This window comes from Sciurus vulgaris (assembly GCF_902686455.1).
Source record: "Sciurus vulgaris genome assembly, chromosome: 7".
NCBI classification, from domain to species: domain Eukaryota; kingdom Metazoa; phylum Chordata; class Mammalia; order Rodentia; family Sciuridae; genus Sciurus; species Sciurus vulgaris.
The window spans coordinates 41,979,529-41,995,727 of NC_136467.1; positions in this window are offsets into that span (position 1 = coordinate 41,979,529).

Below are 16,199 nucleotides of genomic sequence, written 5' to 3' on the forward strand. Positions count from 1 at the left end.
ATGTTAGGAATTGAGAAACAGAAAAGAGGAAATACCTACAGGATTATGTGCCCTTCAGAAAACATAAACATGTGCATAATTTAAGATACAGACCAATGCTAAAAGCCAACAAGCAAGAAAATCTGGCAGATTAACCAGACAAGAAGTTGAGAGGGTTAAGGAGAGGGCATCAAGTTAGTTTAGGGAATGACAACTTGAACTAAATGTTGAAGAGAAGGTAGACACACAATCATCTGGAGAAGAGAATTCCAAGACAAAAAAAAAAAAAAAAAATTATAACATCTTAATATAAGATCAAACTTGGCACTTTCAAAGATAGACATGAAAGTCTTCTGCTAGCAGCAGTAGTTGGAGGGATGAAAATAGATTAGAGAGGTATCAGAGGTGTCATGGAAGGATTTTATTCGGGGTTGTGGTGGGAAATTGAAGGGTTTGAGCAGCATTGTGATCTAACTTGATCTTTGTTCCTTTAGTTTTTGGTTAGGTGAGGAGACACACATGTTCTCACAGATTAACCTCTGCATATGGTCAACTGTGCCTAAAGCTCTATGTCTTGCAGAGTCTCTTAGTGTTTCACTTTTTAAGACTGACTCTGAGATGTTATTATGTTAACAGGCTCCCTGCCTTCCACAGGCAAAAACCCAGTAAGGACCCTGAGACACTCTCTGTTTCCAGCAATGTAGTCTAGAGCTCTGTCACCAGCTATCATTTCTTCAGAGCTGAAATTGGAACTTCACTGTTCCATGCCTGGCCTACCTCAATGCCTAAATACAACTCAATTTCTGTTTGCTGGGGGAAGGCCAAATGTATGGAAGCAGAATAGAGAACTTCAACATCCTCTCCTTGTGATAATTGGAATAAAGAGATCTTCATAAGGTCCACTGGAGGCCCCAGTGGCCATCATTCATTTCCTGAAAGAGTGGCTCACTGAAGTCTCCCAACATTCAGTAAATGTGAATTTTTATTCCTTGAACTGTGACTTGATAGGAACTCTTGATTTCTTGCATTTTCTTGGTTCCTCAGTGAAACAAACAAAATCAACAAAAGCCCTATGAAAAGTGAACTGGGAGAATTGGGTTGAAAAAAAAAATTTTTTTTTTTTTCATTTGAACTTACAAATTCAAATGATAGGAAGTAGAGTTCTAGGATAAGATGGTGATTGACAGTAATGAGTAACAATTCGGAAAAGAGAAATACGTTGCTAGAGTCTCAAATCCTCTAATGCCCCAAACGTTTTCCCTCTTTTAAAAATTGGCCCTTTCTGCGTTATCTTCTTTTTGTCAGAAAACTTGTAGCTGCCATTCTTAGCTCAGTTTCTTTTGCATTCATGCTCATGAAAAACAAAACTGCCAAACACAAGAACTCTGCATTTTTATGTTCAGATGAAAGGCTGAAATCCCCAACACAGAAAGATATTGACAGTTCTGACAGATCCATCTCTGACTTTAATAGTCAAAGATGGTTGCATGGAAACACTGTAAAAATAACTCCTTTTGTTACAAAAAAATATAATGAGAAGGAGATAAATTGAAAGACTTTGGGATCCAACTGAGTATCACAAAGATTATTCTAAAGTTTTGGACCTCACATTTTGCCTATTAATTCTCATTCTCAAAATCTTTAAATGAGCTTCGAAGAAATTGGCTACAGAGGTTGATGATGTAAGCTTAGAATAGAAAGCTGTGACTTTCTCGCAGTGGCACTTAAAAACATTCCCTTCCAGTCTTTCCTACTGTGACTGATATTCTGAGCCTTCACTCTGTCACTGCTTCCCTTGATGCAGTACTTAGAGCCCCATTTCAGCTTTCGAGTTTCACTTTCTCAACTCCATCTCCACCACTGTCATGTGTGGACCATTCCCAGAATAGAACTCTCATTTTTTTCCCAGTGATATTCTACACCATAGTTTGATAAAAACAGAAAGTAAGAGGGCTAAGAACTTAGAGGTGATTTTTAAGATCCAGGAAATAGACTGAGTTATAGTTCTGTGACACCATCAAAGTGGCTATTTAGGAAAGATTTTCAGAAGTGGTTGTTCGATGGAATTTTTCATGTTCTAGTGTGATATATGGCATCTGATACCAAGGCTTATTTCTTTAAAAAGTTTGACTTTTTAAAGAAAAAAAAGGCCATTGTAATAGTTTAAGAAGGATTGAAATTCAGCACAACTCATTTTCCCATATCTGTAAATAACTGTTTATTGAAATTTACCCTCTCACAAATTCCATTTCCTTTCTTTCCACAAAGCTCTGCTTGAAAAGTGCCCATCTCTCATTAATATTCATTGGAATTATTTAGAACCCTAATTTTTTCTTCCCTGTTTCTCTGTTCTCCAAACATACCATTGCACCTTGGGGGAACTAAGAGCCTTTAATTTTTGAACCACCTTTGAAGTTTAAGCTGCTCTGTGCATTTTTAGCAAAATGATTCTCTGACTTGCCTATTTCCAGCCCAGACTGAACTTGTTTTAACAGAAGACAACAGATTAGTGATGTTGATCGGTTTATAAGTTGGTATTTTAGAAGGTAAATAGAAGTGAGACCTTATATTCCCTTTTTATTCTTACCAAAAAGCCATCATTTTTCATAGTTTACTAAACTGCTTTTAAAATATAACAAAGTACTGTGGTGTATATAATTTTCAAATTAATAAATATAAATCTGCATTCTTCTCTCAACCCTATTTATCATGACCTGCATGACGTTTACTCAGGTTCCCCGAACTAGGGTGGTGAGTCAGATTAGAAATATTAAAGGCAAGAGAAATTTAAGAAATAAGGACAAGACATGGAAATAAGTAAATCGTGGGAGGCCTGGTGGGATGATACAGCTCTGATGGAGATTGGATCTAACAACAAAATGGAGCCTGTGAGCTTTATTTAAATGGGTAGGAACACCAGTGGAATTCAGTGTGAAGATCTTCCTGAGGAAAACAGGATGAAGATGGCAGAAACAACTTGGTTGGGGCTTAGCAGGTTATGCCCACCTCCTACTTCCGGGCTGCTGTGTTTGAACCTAGGGCTGTCTGAGCCAGTGGGCAGGGTATCAGCATGAACTGAACAGTCTCCAATCCATGAGACTTCACTGAGAAATCTCAGAAGGGCAACGCCCCTGCCGTGAGGGGACTCATACAAACTCATAATTCCTTCACGGCTCCTGACTCCTATTTATCGAATGCTAACTTTATAACCCACGCAGGAGTCCAGGAGTAGCATGAACCTGGGCAGTGAGAAAGAGTTCTTTCACTCAGGATTTGAGGGGATTTTCATGGCTGCTCCTTGTATTGCACACCAGAGGAGCCAGACTTAAGAAAGGTAAGACTTTGTGAAGAGTTCCCTAATAACCTTCCTTCAATTTTCTCTAACATAATATTCCTTACTCTGATGTGCAGGGCATAGCTCAGTGGAAAGAATGAAAGTAATATCAAAGGTGAACACTGGATTTCTCAATCTGACTGTATTGGCTACTATTGCTACTGGGAGGTAGAGTGTAGTTTCTAAGAAGATGGCCTCTGCGGTCAGTGTTGTGGGTCTGAATTTAGTAAGCATTGCCATAGACAACTTGGGTGACCTTAGGATAATGACAACTTGTTTTTTTCATGCACTAGTTCCTTATAAGTAAAGTGGCATATAATTATAGAAACTACCTCTAAGGTCTAGGACCATGCTGCTCTGAACGTCCCATGCTAAGCAAGGACTGGGCCTGCCTAGTACTTGGATGGGAGAAACTACCTCATAGGGTCTTTATGAAGATTAATCAAATCGTACCTGTAAAAGCACTCTACATGATGCCTGTTGCACACCTATTCTGTCTTCCTAATGTTAGTGATTATGCTCCTTTTGATATTTAGTTTATTATACTTTTTAAAAACATTCCATTAATATATTAGTAATATTGATGACCAGGTTTTTTGGCTGTCCTTTAAGTTTTGCATCTGAGTTGGGTGTCTCTCGTGTTTCAACCCAATCCTAGCCCATCCATAAATCATCATTATTTTTTCTTGATGAAACTGGGTAAATAAAAAAAAAAAAAATACTTCTTTTGTTTTAATCATTTCAATTGTGAAATATGTAGTACGTATAGAAAACATGTTTGCAAAAGACATCTACCTTGAGGTTTTACTACAAAACAAATAAATGTTCTGTAGCCACAACCCATATTAAGAAATGGAACACAATGCATCCCCTGTCCCCTCCTGGGAACAATTCTTTCTCCTTCAAGGTTGACTCCGTCCTTGAATTCATGTTAATTTCTTCCATAACGTACTTGATTATTGCCCATCAAATCACACACTCTCAAATATTATAATTTCATCTGCCCTGTTTTAGTCAGCTTTTCACTACTGTGACCAACAGATCTGACAAGAACAGTTTTAGAAGAGGAAAAGTTTATTTGGGGCTTACAGTTTCAGAGGTCTGGCTCTATTCCTCAGTGCCTGGGTAAAGCAGGATATCATGGTGGAAGAATGTGGTAGAGAAAAGAGGCTCAGTACATGTCACCATAAAGAAGGTAAAATGTAAACCCCAAGGGCAAGCCCCCCACAACCCATCTCCTCCAACCACACCTTACCTGCCTACAGTTACTACCCTGTTAATCCTTTGCAGTGGATTAATACACTAATAATGTTAAGGTTCTCATAACAAAATCATTTCATATCCAAAATTTCTTGCATTGTTTCAGACATGAGCTTTTGGGGGACTCCTAATATCCAATCCATAAGATGATCTATTTTTTAAAAAATATGCAAATAGAATGGTGTCTGCATTATGCATACTCTTTTGTGTCAGGTTTCATTTACTCAGCATTAGGCTTGTCAGATTTGCGCATGTTGTTGTACACAGTGGTAGTTCATTCAATTTCCTTACTAAATAATAGTCCAGTGTAATACTATACCAGAATTTATCCATTATTCCACTCTTCATGAATATGTTTTATCTTTTGTTTCTAGATCCAGTCTTAGTCTTACATAAATGTCCTGGTATACCTATGGCACATGTGATTGTATTTATATTAGTTATAGCTTTGAGAGTGGAATTACTATCAATGCTAGTTTTCTACAGTGCTCTTAACAGTTTTTAACCCATTAATCTGATTTGCTCATTTCAGAAGTTTATTTAAATAATATTTTCTATTTCCTATATGCATAATTGTGACAACTATGGCTAATAATATTTGGATCCCTTACTTTCATATTTTTCAACATTTTATTATTTATTTACTTATTGCATTAAGACCATCATCTCCAGTAGAGTGTTGATAGATACCAGTTTCAGAAGGAAAACTTCCAAAATTTCATAATTAGACGAGTTGTTTGCTAAAAGTTATGCAGAAGGGCTATGTGTCAGCTTAAGAAAATCATTAATATCTGCAGATATAAATATATGCATTGAATAGTATTTTATTATATCAAGTAAAGTTTTACATCTATTAAGATGATTTTTCTCCCTTACTTGATTAATGTGATGGATTATATTAATGATTTTCTAATGTTAAACTGAACTTATCTTCCTGGACACTGGATGACACAACAAGGTAAAAGATAATTTTTCCTTATAACGTTAGGGTGCTTTAGATTTCAGAAGCAGGCATCAGAAAGCAAAGACCCTCTCTCTTACCTTCTGACCTCCTTTCTCTTGCTCCTTTTTCTCCCCAAGGCAAGCCATAGAAACTACAGACCTTCAACTCAGTCTGATAGCATCAGATCATACTGTTTCTTTGTACATTGTTATCCATACTTCAATCAAGCCTTCACAATGAAGTCTCCATAAAAAATAAAATGTACATGGTTTGGAAAGCTTCTGAACAGTTCAATATATGGAAGCTTAAAGGAAAGTGAATAAGTCTCCCACGTGCTGGGAGGGCAGAACAACCCAACTCCAAGGGGACAGAAGCTCCTACTTTTGAGGTGCTTCTGGACCTTTCCCTATGTCCCTTCATCTGGGTGTTTATTTGTACCTTTATTCTTTATAATAAATCAGTGAATGCATTTCTTTAAGTACTGTGAACGATCCTAGCAAATTAATCAAGCCTATGGACAGGTTGTAGGAAGTCAGTCAGGAGTTTCAGAGTTTGGAACTTGAGACTGGCATCTGAGGTCGGCAGTCTGGTGGGACTGAGTCCTCACCTGTGACATCTGACATTACATCATGTAGTCAGGGTCAGAAATGAATTCAATTAGAGAACACACAGTTGGTGTTTGCTACAGAATTGGTTTCTTTCTGATGGGAAAAATCATCACACATTTTTGGATCATAAAGGTGATCTGTGTTACAAGTGTTGAGTAGGAGAAACTAAGTTTATGTTTCTTCTCTATCTTCAGGCCAGATATCTTAGAGAAAGAATTTTTCAAAATTATCTTAATACAATTTCAAGATTAAATAAGACTGAGGTATAGTTCTTGTGAGGGCCTACTGTGTTTTCTTTTTATTTTCTTTTATGTATTTTAGGTGTACAGTGGGACGTTTTGATATATTTACTTTGATATATACACACACATATATGTGCATATATGCACATATATATGATTACCATTGTCAAATAAATTAACATACTCACCATCTCATGTATGACAATTTGCCAAAATATGATATTGTTAGGTACAGTACTCATAGTGTACTTTAGAACTTTAGACTTATTAATCCTACGCAATTAAATTTTATAGTCTTAAATCTACATATTCTCAGTCCTCTTTCTTCATTTTGTAACCACTGGTTTAATCTGTTTCTATGTATTTGATTTTTTTCCTCATTTTTAGATTCCACACAGAAGTGAAATCATGCATTATTTTATTTCTGCATCTGACTTATTTTACTTAATGTCTTTTAGGTTCATCCAGGTTGCAAATGACAGGATTGCCTTCTCTATTAAGACTGAATAATACTCCATTGTATAAATAAAAATATACTGCACTTTCTTTATCCATCAATGGATGTTTCAATTGTTTCCATATTGTGAGGGCCAGTCTATTTTGGATGCCCCCTTCAATGCCAGGGTGTGGTATTTCAGTGAGGGGTGTTCCGAAGGTACATTTTCTTTGGCAAGGATATTTGCGGTATTCCAAATCACCATTATAGTGCGTGGAGGTTGTCAAAGTATAGCTCAGCCTTTCAATTGCCAGTTGTCTCTTCTGAAATATCAAATAACAAGAACAGTTATGAACCTGGGTCTCCATCCTCCTGGGACCATGGTCTATTAACTTCATTGTTTTATTAGTTCTAAAATATAGGCCTTTAGCTGGGCGTGGTGGCACCTGTCTGTAATCCCAGTAGCTCAGTTAGCTGAGACAATAGGATCAGGAGTTCAAAGCCAGCCTCAGCAATGGTGAGGGTCTAAGCAACTGTCTCTAAATAAAACATAAAATAGGGTTGGGGATTGGCTCAGAGGTTGAGTGCCCCTGACTTCAATCTCTAGTACCAAAAACAAAATATAAGGCCTTAAAAATGTTTTGTCTTTGTTGTCCAAGTTTTTCTAGTCTTTGGTGGAAGAATTTATACAAATGACCTCATCTGACATTACTAGATGTGGAATTACTTTTTCCATATAAACTCATTATACTAGATTTAAAAAAAAAATCCACATAGTTTTAAACCTACTAAAATAAAATTCAATTTCTTGAGGCCTATTTGTTTAACAGAAAAATACTAACTTAATGAGGAAAGCCTTTTTACAAAAGTAAAATCCATTCAAAACTATCTGGTCTTAAGTGTTCAGACAAATATTGGGAAAGAAGTCATTTAAAGTTTTTTTTAAATCAAAGTTCACTTTCAGCCCTATTTCAATATGTCCATTATTACTATTATAATTCATTTCAGGGGTCTGGTGCAGTATCACTATATGGGTAAGAGAGACAAAGATTTTGCTCTAAGGAACTTTAGTGAGAACTGAGGAAGACACTTAGGATTAAATGAGGTAATCAGTGAAGGTTTCCTAATGCAGTTCCTGGCATGTGGTCCATGCTCAGTTTCTATTAATGTGCATGGTTGTTGTCCAAACACTTCACAACTCCTCAGACCCCCTGTGTCTCGTATTTGGTAGGTTTATAGAGGTGGACCCTGGTATCAAACAGGTTAGGCAATGGGGGATTCCACATATGGTCACATATTTTGATTGTAGAAATTTAACTTTTTCTACTTGGTTCAGATTACATGCTGTGGTTTGAATGTTTGTGTCTCTTCAAAATTCATGTTGAAATCTAAAACAGTAAGGTGATGGATGGGCCTTTTGGGATGAGATAAGGTCATAAGAAGGCAGAACCTGTATAAATGGAATTGGTGCCTTATAAAAGAGGCCCCGGAACACTCTCTTGACCTTTCCACCATGTGGAGATTAGTGAGAAAGTGTTACCCATGAATTAGCTTCTCACTGGACAGTAATCTGTTGACTCCTAAGTCTTGGACTCCCCAGTCCCCAGAACTGAGATAAAGAAATTTCTGTTGTTTTATAAGTCACCTACTCTATGGCATTTTGTTTTGATAAGCCTAAATATTTTGATAAGTGTGTAGAGGGGCACAGATTTTTCTTTTCCCTGAGGTTCCAATATGACTGTGCACAGCACTTACATGTATCTTTGACAGAAACAGAAAATGAAGACAATATTGATCTGCTCACTAAAATTTCCAACAAAATATGGCAATGAAAAGAAAGGGTGTAGTAAAGGAATATGTTGAGAAGGGAGGAAGAATCTTTTGGAAAAGATAATGAAAAGTGAGGACACTGAACATACCATTAGGTTCTGAGGTATAAGAGAAAGTTTTCCTGGCCTGATTAAGTGGCAGGAGGAAAGGTGTCCACAAAGAATGCTCGATCCTCAGGAAAAGTACAGAGATGGTGAGGATTTTGCTAAAAAGTGACTATAATTTCAAGATGGTACTGTGGCACCTTTCAAATATAATTTTGGAGGAAATGGACAACAAACCATTTTAAGCTATATATGATATTCTGCACCAGGGACAACTATGTGTTACTTCTGTTTCTTCATTTAAAAAGGTATGATTCTCTCTTTCTCTCTCTCTCTCTCTCCATGTATTGAGTAGAGATTGTTTAAATTTACCATTTAACTCTAGATTAAGGATGATTTTTAAGATGAAAAATGGTGGAATGAGATAGATATCATTGCCCTATGTACACGTGTATGATTACACAAATGGTATGAATCTACATTGTGTACAACCACAGAAACAAAATGATGTATCCCATTTGTGTACAATGAATCAAAATGCAGTCTGTAAAAAAATAAAAGCTAAATAAAAATAATAATAATAAAAAACCACCTAGGTCGGATATGGACAGATGCCTCAAACTGACTTTAATTCTGTTTTTTAGGTCATCTGGGGAGGAGGTGTGTTTTCACTTGTATGTGGGACCATTATGTTGGTAGGACAGGACACCTAACATGCCTGGGAAGAAGGATGGACAGTGGCATTTGTGTGTATACATTCTTAAATATGCCACCAAGGGGGGCTGTCTGTTTTGTTGGTCTAATACTTCTTTTCACTATCTTCTGCCAGTAACATTCTTCTCTTTGCACAACTGTACTTTGCCCCCACCTCAATCCTTGGTGCTTCTAGTTAAGCTGTCAATCATTGTTCTGAACCCCTCGGGCCATGAGATTTTGGCTTGGACAAATCAGTGTCCCATTCTCCTGGTTAAGAGACTAATTGGATTATGTACATATAATCTAATTCAGATAAATAAGAGTCTATTTCTATATTTTAAGATTCAGACATTGGGGTCATAATCTTGATTGATCAAAATGAACATGGGTCTCTCCATAACCAGGTCCATAATTTGTCCTACCACATGGAGAATATCTTTGTAAAGTGGAAAAGAATGAAAGCAAATGTATAGATTGGAACAAAGTTAAATAATGGAGAAAGAATTGGTAAGAATCATGTTCCTGGTTTCAAAAATACATAAGACCACCCACCCCTTTTTAGGATTCAGAATAGACAGAAGGGGTTTGGGATTCATGTTAAATGAGGTTCTGCCACAAATTCAGAAAATTGGATAAGAGGGAAAAAAACTAACAGGGAGTAATGTCAAGAGCACTGGGCTGAGATCCTAGTTCCAGCTGTTCGATAATGTATGTAAAGATGGGCAAGTTACTTAGCCTTTTCAAGTCTTAGTTCTCTCCTCTGTAAAACAATGGATCAGCTTCAGCTAGTTTCACTATCCGTAAAACTTTAAATGTACTTGACTTAGATACCTCGAACCTAATTGCATTTTAAAATAAGCGCCTGACCTGTGAATACATAGAAGTTTAATTTTTTTTTTGATGATAGCATTTTCTTTTTTCTTTTCCTTTCCTTTGCTTATAAGCTTTCCGCTTAAAAAAAAAAAAAAATGTATGATGCTGCTAGATTAATCCAGTGGAATGTAAATGTAATCAGTGACTAAATCAAACGTGCCTGTAGTCCACAACATTTCTAAAGCAAAAACAAAATTATGGATCCTTCTAATTTGAACCAGCTGAAGCAACTGCTGATTTTTATAATTCCAATGAAATAGTGAATTGTCAGAATTGATTGTCTTGGCAGATTATAATGCTGAGCACTTTTGCACGTAAAGACACAGCAGCCCCTACCCCAATTTAGAGGTTCATGAAGTTTGGCATTGGTGATGCCCTTGTTTTGTCCTTTCAACAGGTCTGGACCTTCTCAATCAGTTGCTATAATCCATTTTCAGATTAGGGCAATCAGTTTTATCAAAAGGCCAAATCAAATGGTATACACCCTAATGCTTACATGGACAGTGTTTTGGGGAAGGGTTTCAACACTAGGTCCAGGATAATGAGAAATGATGCTGCTCCAGCAGTGTCTACACAAGCCTGGAATAGGTGGCTTCTGTGATGGGGTATGCCGTCCAATCACTAACTTAATTTCCTATTCAAATGTTATTTGCCTTTGAACAGAAAGCCTTCTGTTCAGTTTTTAGATTATGGGACTGGACCTTTGATTTGTGTATAAAGTGCTTCCCTACCAGGAGATCCCTTTGAGAATGAGAGTTGTTTCTCCATTATCCTCCATATCCAACTATCTACTCTCCTTGCTGACCATGCCAAGACAGCATGGATTTATACCCCTGGTGTCTTTCACAACTTCAATTTGTTCCCAGCATGAAATACCACTTACATTAGCTTGAAATTCTATCCTAAACTTAGAGCCCACGATTTCTGTGTGGAATGTAAAGTTGACAAAACACATCCTTTATTCCTAATGCAAATCCTACATGCATTGACTTGCAGGTAGTCAGACTGACACTGTTGGGGGCGTACAGGACAGAAAATAACTCCTGCTAAATAAATGGGTATGGAATGAGGAAAAAGGAGTGAATTTATTTTGTTAAGTGGAATTTTTAGAAACACAGAACAAATGTTTTTGTTTTGTTTCTTTTTGAGGGAGATTAAAAATATTTAACATGAGATTGAATCTATATTAGGAGGTCAAGGAAAGCTGACAATCTACCAGGTGTGACAACATTTAATACTATTCAAATTAATTATAATTTTGAAAATGGAAAATTCTGACTTCAAATGAATAATGAATAGCAAAACCAGACTTGGCTCTGAGGTGAAATGTGATTTTCATGAGGATGGGAACGTTTAACATTTATACTGCAGTTCATATTCTGAAAGTCAGGTATCGGTGACAACCGTAAAATACATCTTTAATTTGAATTGATGAAAACATTCTTCAGGGGTACATTCACTTAGTAGCATACATCCCAAATGAAAAGGGAGAAAGAAAGAAGAGATTTTAAGGAAGAAATTCTTAAAAACTGTTTGTAAAAGTGGAAGTCAATGCCCAGACAAGCAATCATAAGAAATGATTTTCATCTTCATAGGTATGCCTTTGTTCTTCGCTCACATCAATATTTAAAGGAGGTTGCACCTCTTCAGGTGTTCAGTAGTTAAAGGTTATCCATGTTCTGAATGCAAAAAATCCATTTATAAATATTTAATCCTTAGGCACCACCTCAAATGGAAGCCCCCTAGATCATGTATTTTCTTTTTTTTTTTTTTATTGTAAACAAATGGGATACATGTTGTTTCTCTGTTTGTACATGAAGTAGAGGCATACCATTTATGTAATCATAAATTTACATAATGTTGTTTGATTCATTCTGTTATTTTTTCCCTTCCCCCCACCCCTCCCACCCCTCTTTACCCTCTATACAGTACTTCCTTCCTCCATACTTGCCCCCCTCCCTAACCCTAACTCTAACCCTAACACTAACCCTTCCCTCCCCCCCATTATGTGTCATCCTCCACTTATTAGTGATATCATTCGTCCTTTGGCTTTTTGAGATTGGCTTATCTCACTTAGCATGATATTCTCCAATTTCATCCATTTGCCTGCAAATGCCATAATTTTATCATTCTTTATTAGATCATGTATTTTCTCTGAAGCTCTCATATCTGAATTCTCGTTCCTATTTTTGCCTCAATTCAACTTTACCTAACACTTTCCTTGAAGCCTACACTTACCTCAGCATTTCGGTGGAGCCATTTACTTCTCTGCTCATGTGTTTAACCCACTAACATAGCAACAAAGAACAGAGTCCTGTGGTGGAGGCTTCAGTCCTAGTGAAAGGGTTTTCATAGGATGTCACTGCCATTTCACAAGTCTGTCCCTTGCATTCAGGTATGATCTTGAAATCCAAATCTCAACCTGGAGCAGCAGAAATCCATACCACCTCTGGGCTTGATGCATAGATTCTTGCAAAGTTTTCCACCTTCTGCTGACTAGAGTGGTAATGACAAGAAAAATTCTAGAAGCCAAATAAAAATTATGGAATTGTCATTATCCTAAGTCTTTAAATGATCCTATGGAGAATAGATACACACTAAACTGAGATATCTCCTGAACTGTTGATGTGAAAGGAAAAAAAAAAAAAAAAAAAAAAAAAGTGGCCATTTTGTTCCAGAAGTATATTTGTAGGACTTTTTGGTTTTAGCTTTTTTATTATCCTAATTAGTGTGTCTGGATTTGTTACTACACATTTATGGTCTGTTGGATTTTCACTAGCAGTCTGCAATTCTTGGAAATTGAACTCTTGCATTGCCTCTGCAGCTTTCTGAAACCCTTAAAATTCCCTGCAAGATGTCATCCCCACCTTAACACTTTCAGCAGATGCCATTGACTCATAGAGACAGTAATACCATTAGGCATGAATTTCTTTAATTTCCCCCTTCACAACTAAAATATTCATATTTGTGCTCAGTCTTTTAACTTTATTCATAATTTTCTTTATCTTTACAAATATTTTCTATATGAGCTCTGAGTTTATCCTTCCATCTACTTCAAGCTATTTCTTGCATTTCCTCTCTTAGATATCATTAATTTCTCTTCCGTCATTCCTTTGTTCCTCCCCTCAAAGAATAAATATGATGAAAATTCTGTGATTTTTTAAAAGAAAAATCAATACCCTTATTTAATGTGTATCCTCTTTTTTTTTCATTTCAAATTCTGACATTTTATTTAGAAAAATTATACTCTTCCTTTTAATTATTTCAGTAAACATAATGAGGGAATTGCTAACTACACCTCAGAGTAGTTTATTTTCTCCATTTTTTAGTAATATGGGTCTGCTTGTAATTAAAGGCGTGCTGCATTAATGATGCTGAAAGTTTCCAAGGGAAACATTTAATGTCCACCTCATAATATAATGCTAAAATTACATGCACAGAATACTTTTGAATAATCTTGGTTTACTAATTTATTTTTTACTTTTTTAAAATTGTAAACAAATGGGGTACATCTTGTTTCTCCGTTTCTACATGAAATAGAGGCATACCATTTTTGTAATCATACATTTACATAGGGCAATGGTGTGTGATTCATTGTTATGTTTTTCCTTCCCCCCACCTCTCCAATCCCTCTTTCCCTCTGTACAGTCCCTCCTTCCTCCATTCTTGCCTTCCTCCCACCCCCCATTATGTATCATCATCTGCTTATCAGGGAGATCATTCGTCGTTTGGGTTTTTGAAATTGGCTTATCTCACTTAGCATGATATTCACCAGTTTCATCCATTTCCCTGCAAATGCCATAATTTTATTCTTCTTTATGACTGAGTATTATTCCATTGTGTATATATATATATATATATATATATATATATATATATATATACCACAGTTTCTTTATTCATTCATCAATTGAAGGACATCTAGGTTGGTTCCACAACCTATTGAGAATCAAGCAGCTATGAACATTGATGTGTCTGCATAACTGTAGTATGCTGATTTTAAGTCCTTTGGGTATAGACCAAGAAAAGTAGGTCCAAATCTTCAACACGGCGACTTAGGATTAGACTTCCTTAACCTGACTCCCATAGCACAAGAAATAAAATCAAGAATCAACAACTGGAATAGATTCAAACTAAAAAGCTTTCTCTTAGCAAAGGAAACTACCAGCAATGTGAACAGACAGCCTACAGAGTGGGAGAAAAATCCTTGCCACTCATACTTCAGAGAGAGCGCTAATTTCCAGAATATATAAAGAATTCAAAAAACTCTACACCAAGAATACAAATAACCCAATCAACAAATGGGCTAAGGAAATGAACAGACACTTCACAGAAGAAGAGCTACAAGCAATCAACAGATATATGAAAAATGATAAACATCTCTAGTAATAAGAGAAATGCAAATCAAAACTACCCTAAGATTCCATCTCATCCCAATTAGAATGGCGATTATCAAGAACACAAGCAACAATAGGTGTTGGGGAGGATGTGGGGGAAAAGGTACACTCACACATTGCTGGTGGGATTACAAATTAGTGCAGCCACTCTGGAAGCAGTGTGAAGATTCCTTAGAAAACTTGGAATGGAACCACATTTGACCCAGCTATCCCACTCCTTGGTCTATACCCAAAGGACTTAATGTGTATCCTCTTCTAACTCTTAATCCTTCTTATTGCTTTTTTTTTTTTTTTTTCAAAATAACTTCCTTAAAGTATATTTTAGGTTTACTCTTCATTACATAATTCTCCAGTTGTTCCATGATCTGTAATCTGGGTTCTAAGACTTCATTGAAATTATCTTATGAAATTGAGTAGATTAGACAAAGAGGAACTAAGGGAAAGGAAGATGGATAGGAAAAGGAAAGACAGTAGAATGACTCTGACGTAACTCTCCTGTGCACATATGTGAACACACCACAGTGAATCCCACCATCGTGTACATCCACAGGAATGGGGTCCTAACTAGAATAAGATAGATTACATGCTTGTATGATTATATGAAAATGGACTCTACTGTCACATATAACTAAAAATAACCAATATAACACTCTAATGAGAATTTGTCGTTGTATCTAGTTGCTTTAGTCAATTGTGACCAAAAGATCTGACAAGAACAATTTTAGAGGATGAAAAATTTATTTGGTGCTCACAGTTTCAGAGGTCTCAGTCCATTTACAGCCAACTCCAATTCTCAGGGCCCAAGGTGAGTCAGGACATCATGGCTGAAGAGTGTGGTGGAGGAACAAGGCTCAGAACATGACACTCTGAAGCACAGAGAGACTTCCCTCACCATGAACAAAACATGTATTCCACAGGCACATCCCAAGGGACCTACCTTCCCCAGCCATGCCGTACCTGTCTGCAGTTACCATCCAGTTAATCCCTATCAGAGGATTGATGTACTGATTATGTTATGGCTCTCATAACCCAATCATTTCACCTCTAAGCTTCCTTTCATTGTCTTACACATAAGCTTTTGGGGGACATCTTACATGTAAACCATAACACTAATATTTTTAAAAGATGAATTTGATCATTTCACATTCTTGCTTAAAACCCGTCAATGTTATTCTAAATTAGAGTTAAGTCCAAACACCTTAGTATGATCAAGACACATTTTTATCTGTCCTGTTTTATTCTCTTGTTTCTATTTCTTAAGCTTCCTTATAAGTACCCTGTGACCAACTTACTGAACTACTTAAAGTTCATGATGTTGAGGGCTATATAATTCTTCTGGAATTGTTTCCTCTACTTGGAAAATATGTATTCAATCAACTGTTTCTATAATCAATTTTTAAAAACCAGATGGAACTTCAGTATTTCCTTTCTTTGTAAGTCTTTTCTGTTCTGTCAAACCTCCTTTGCTGAATGCATTAGTATTTCTTTGGTATACCCTTATATGATAATGCTTATTCTCCTTCTTTGACTCTTTTACTAGACTTAGCTCCTTGCACA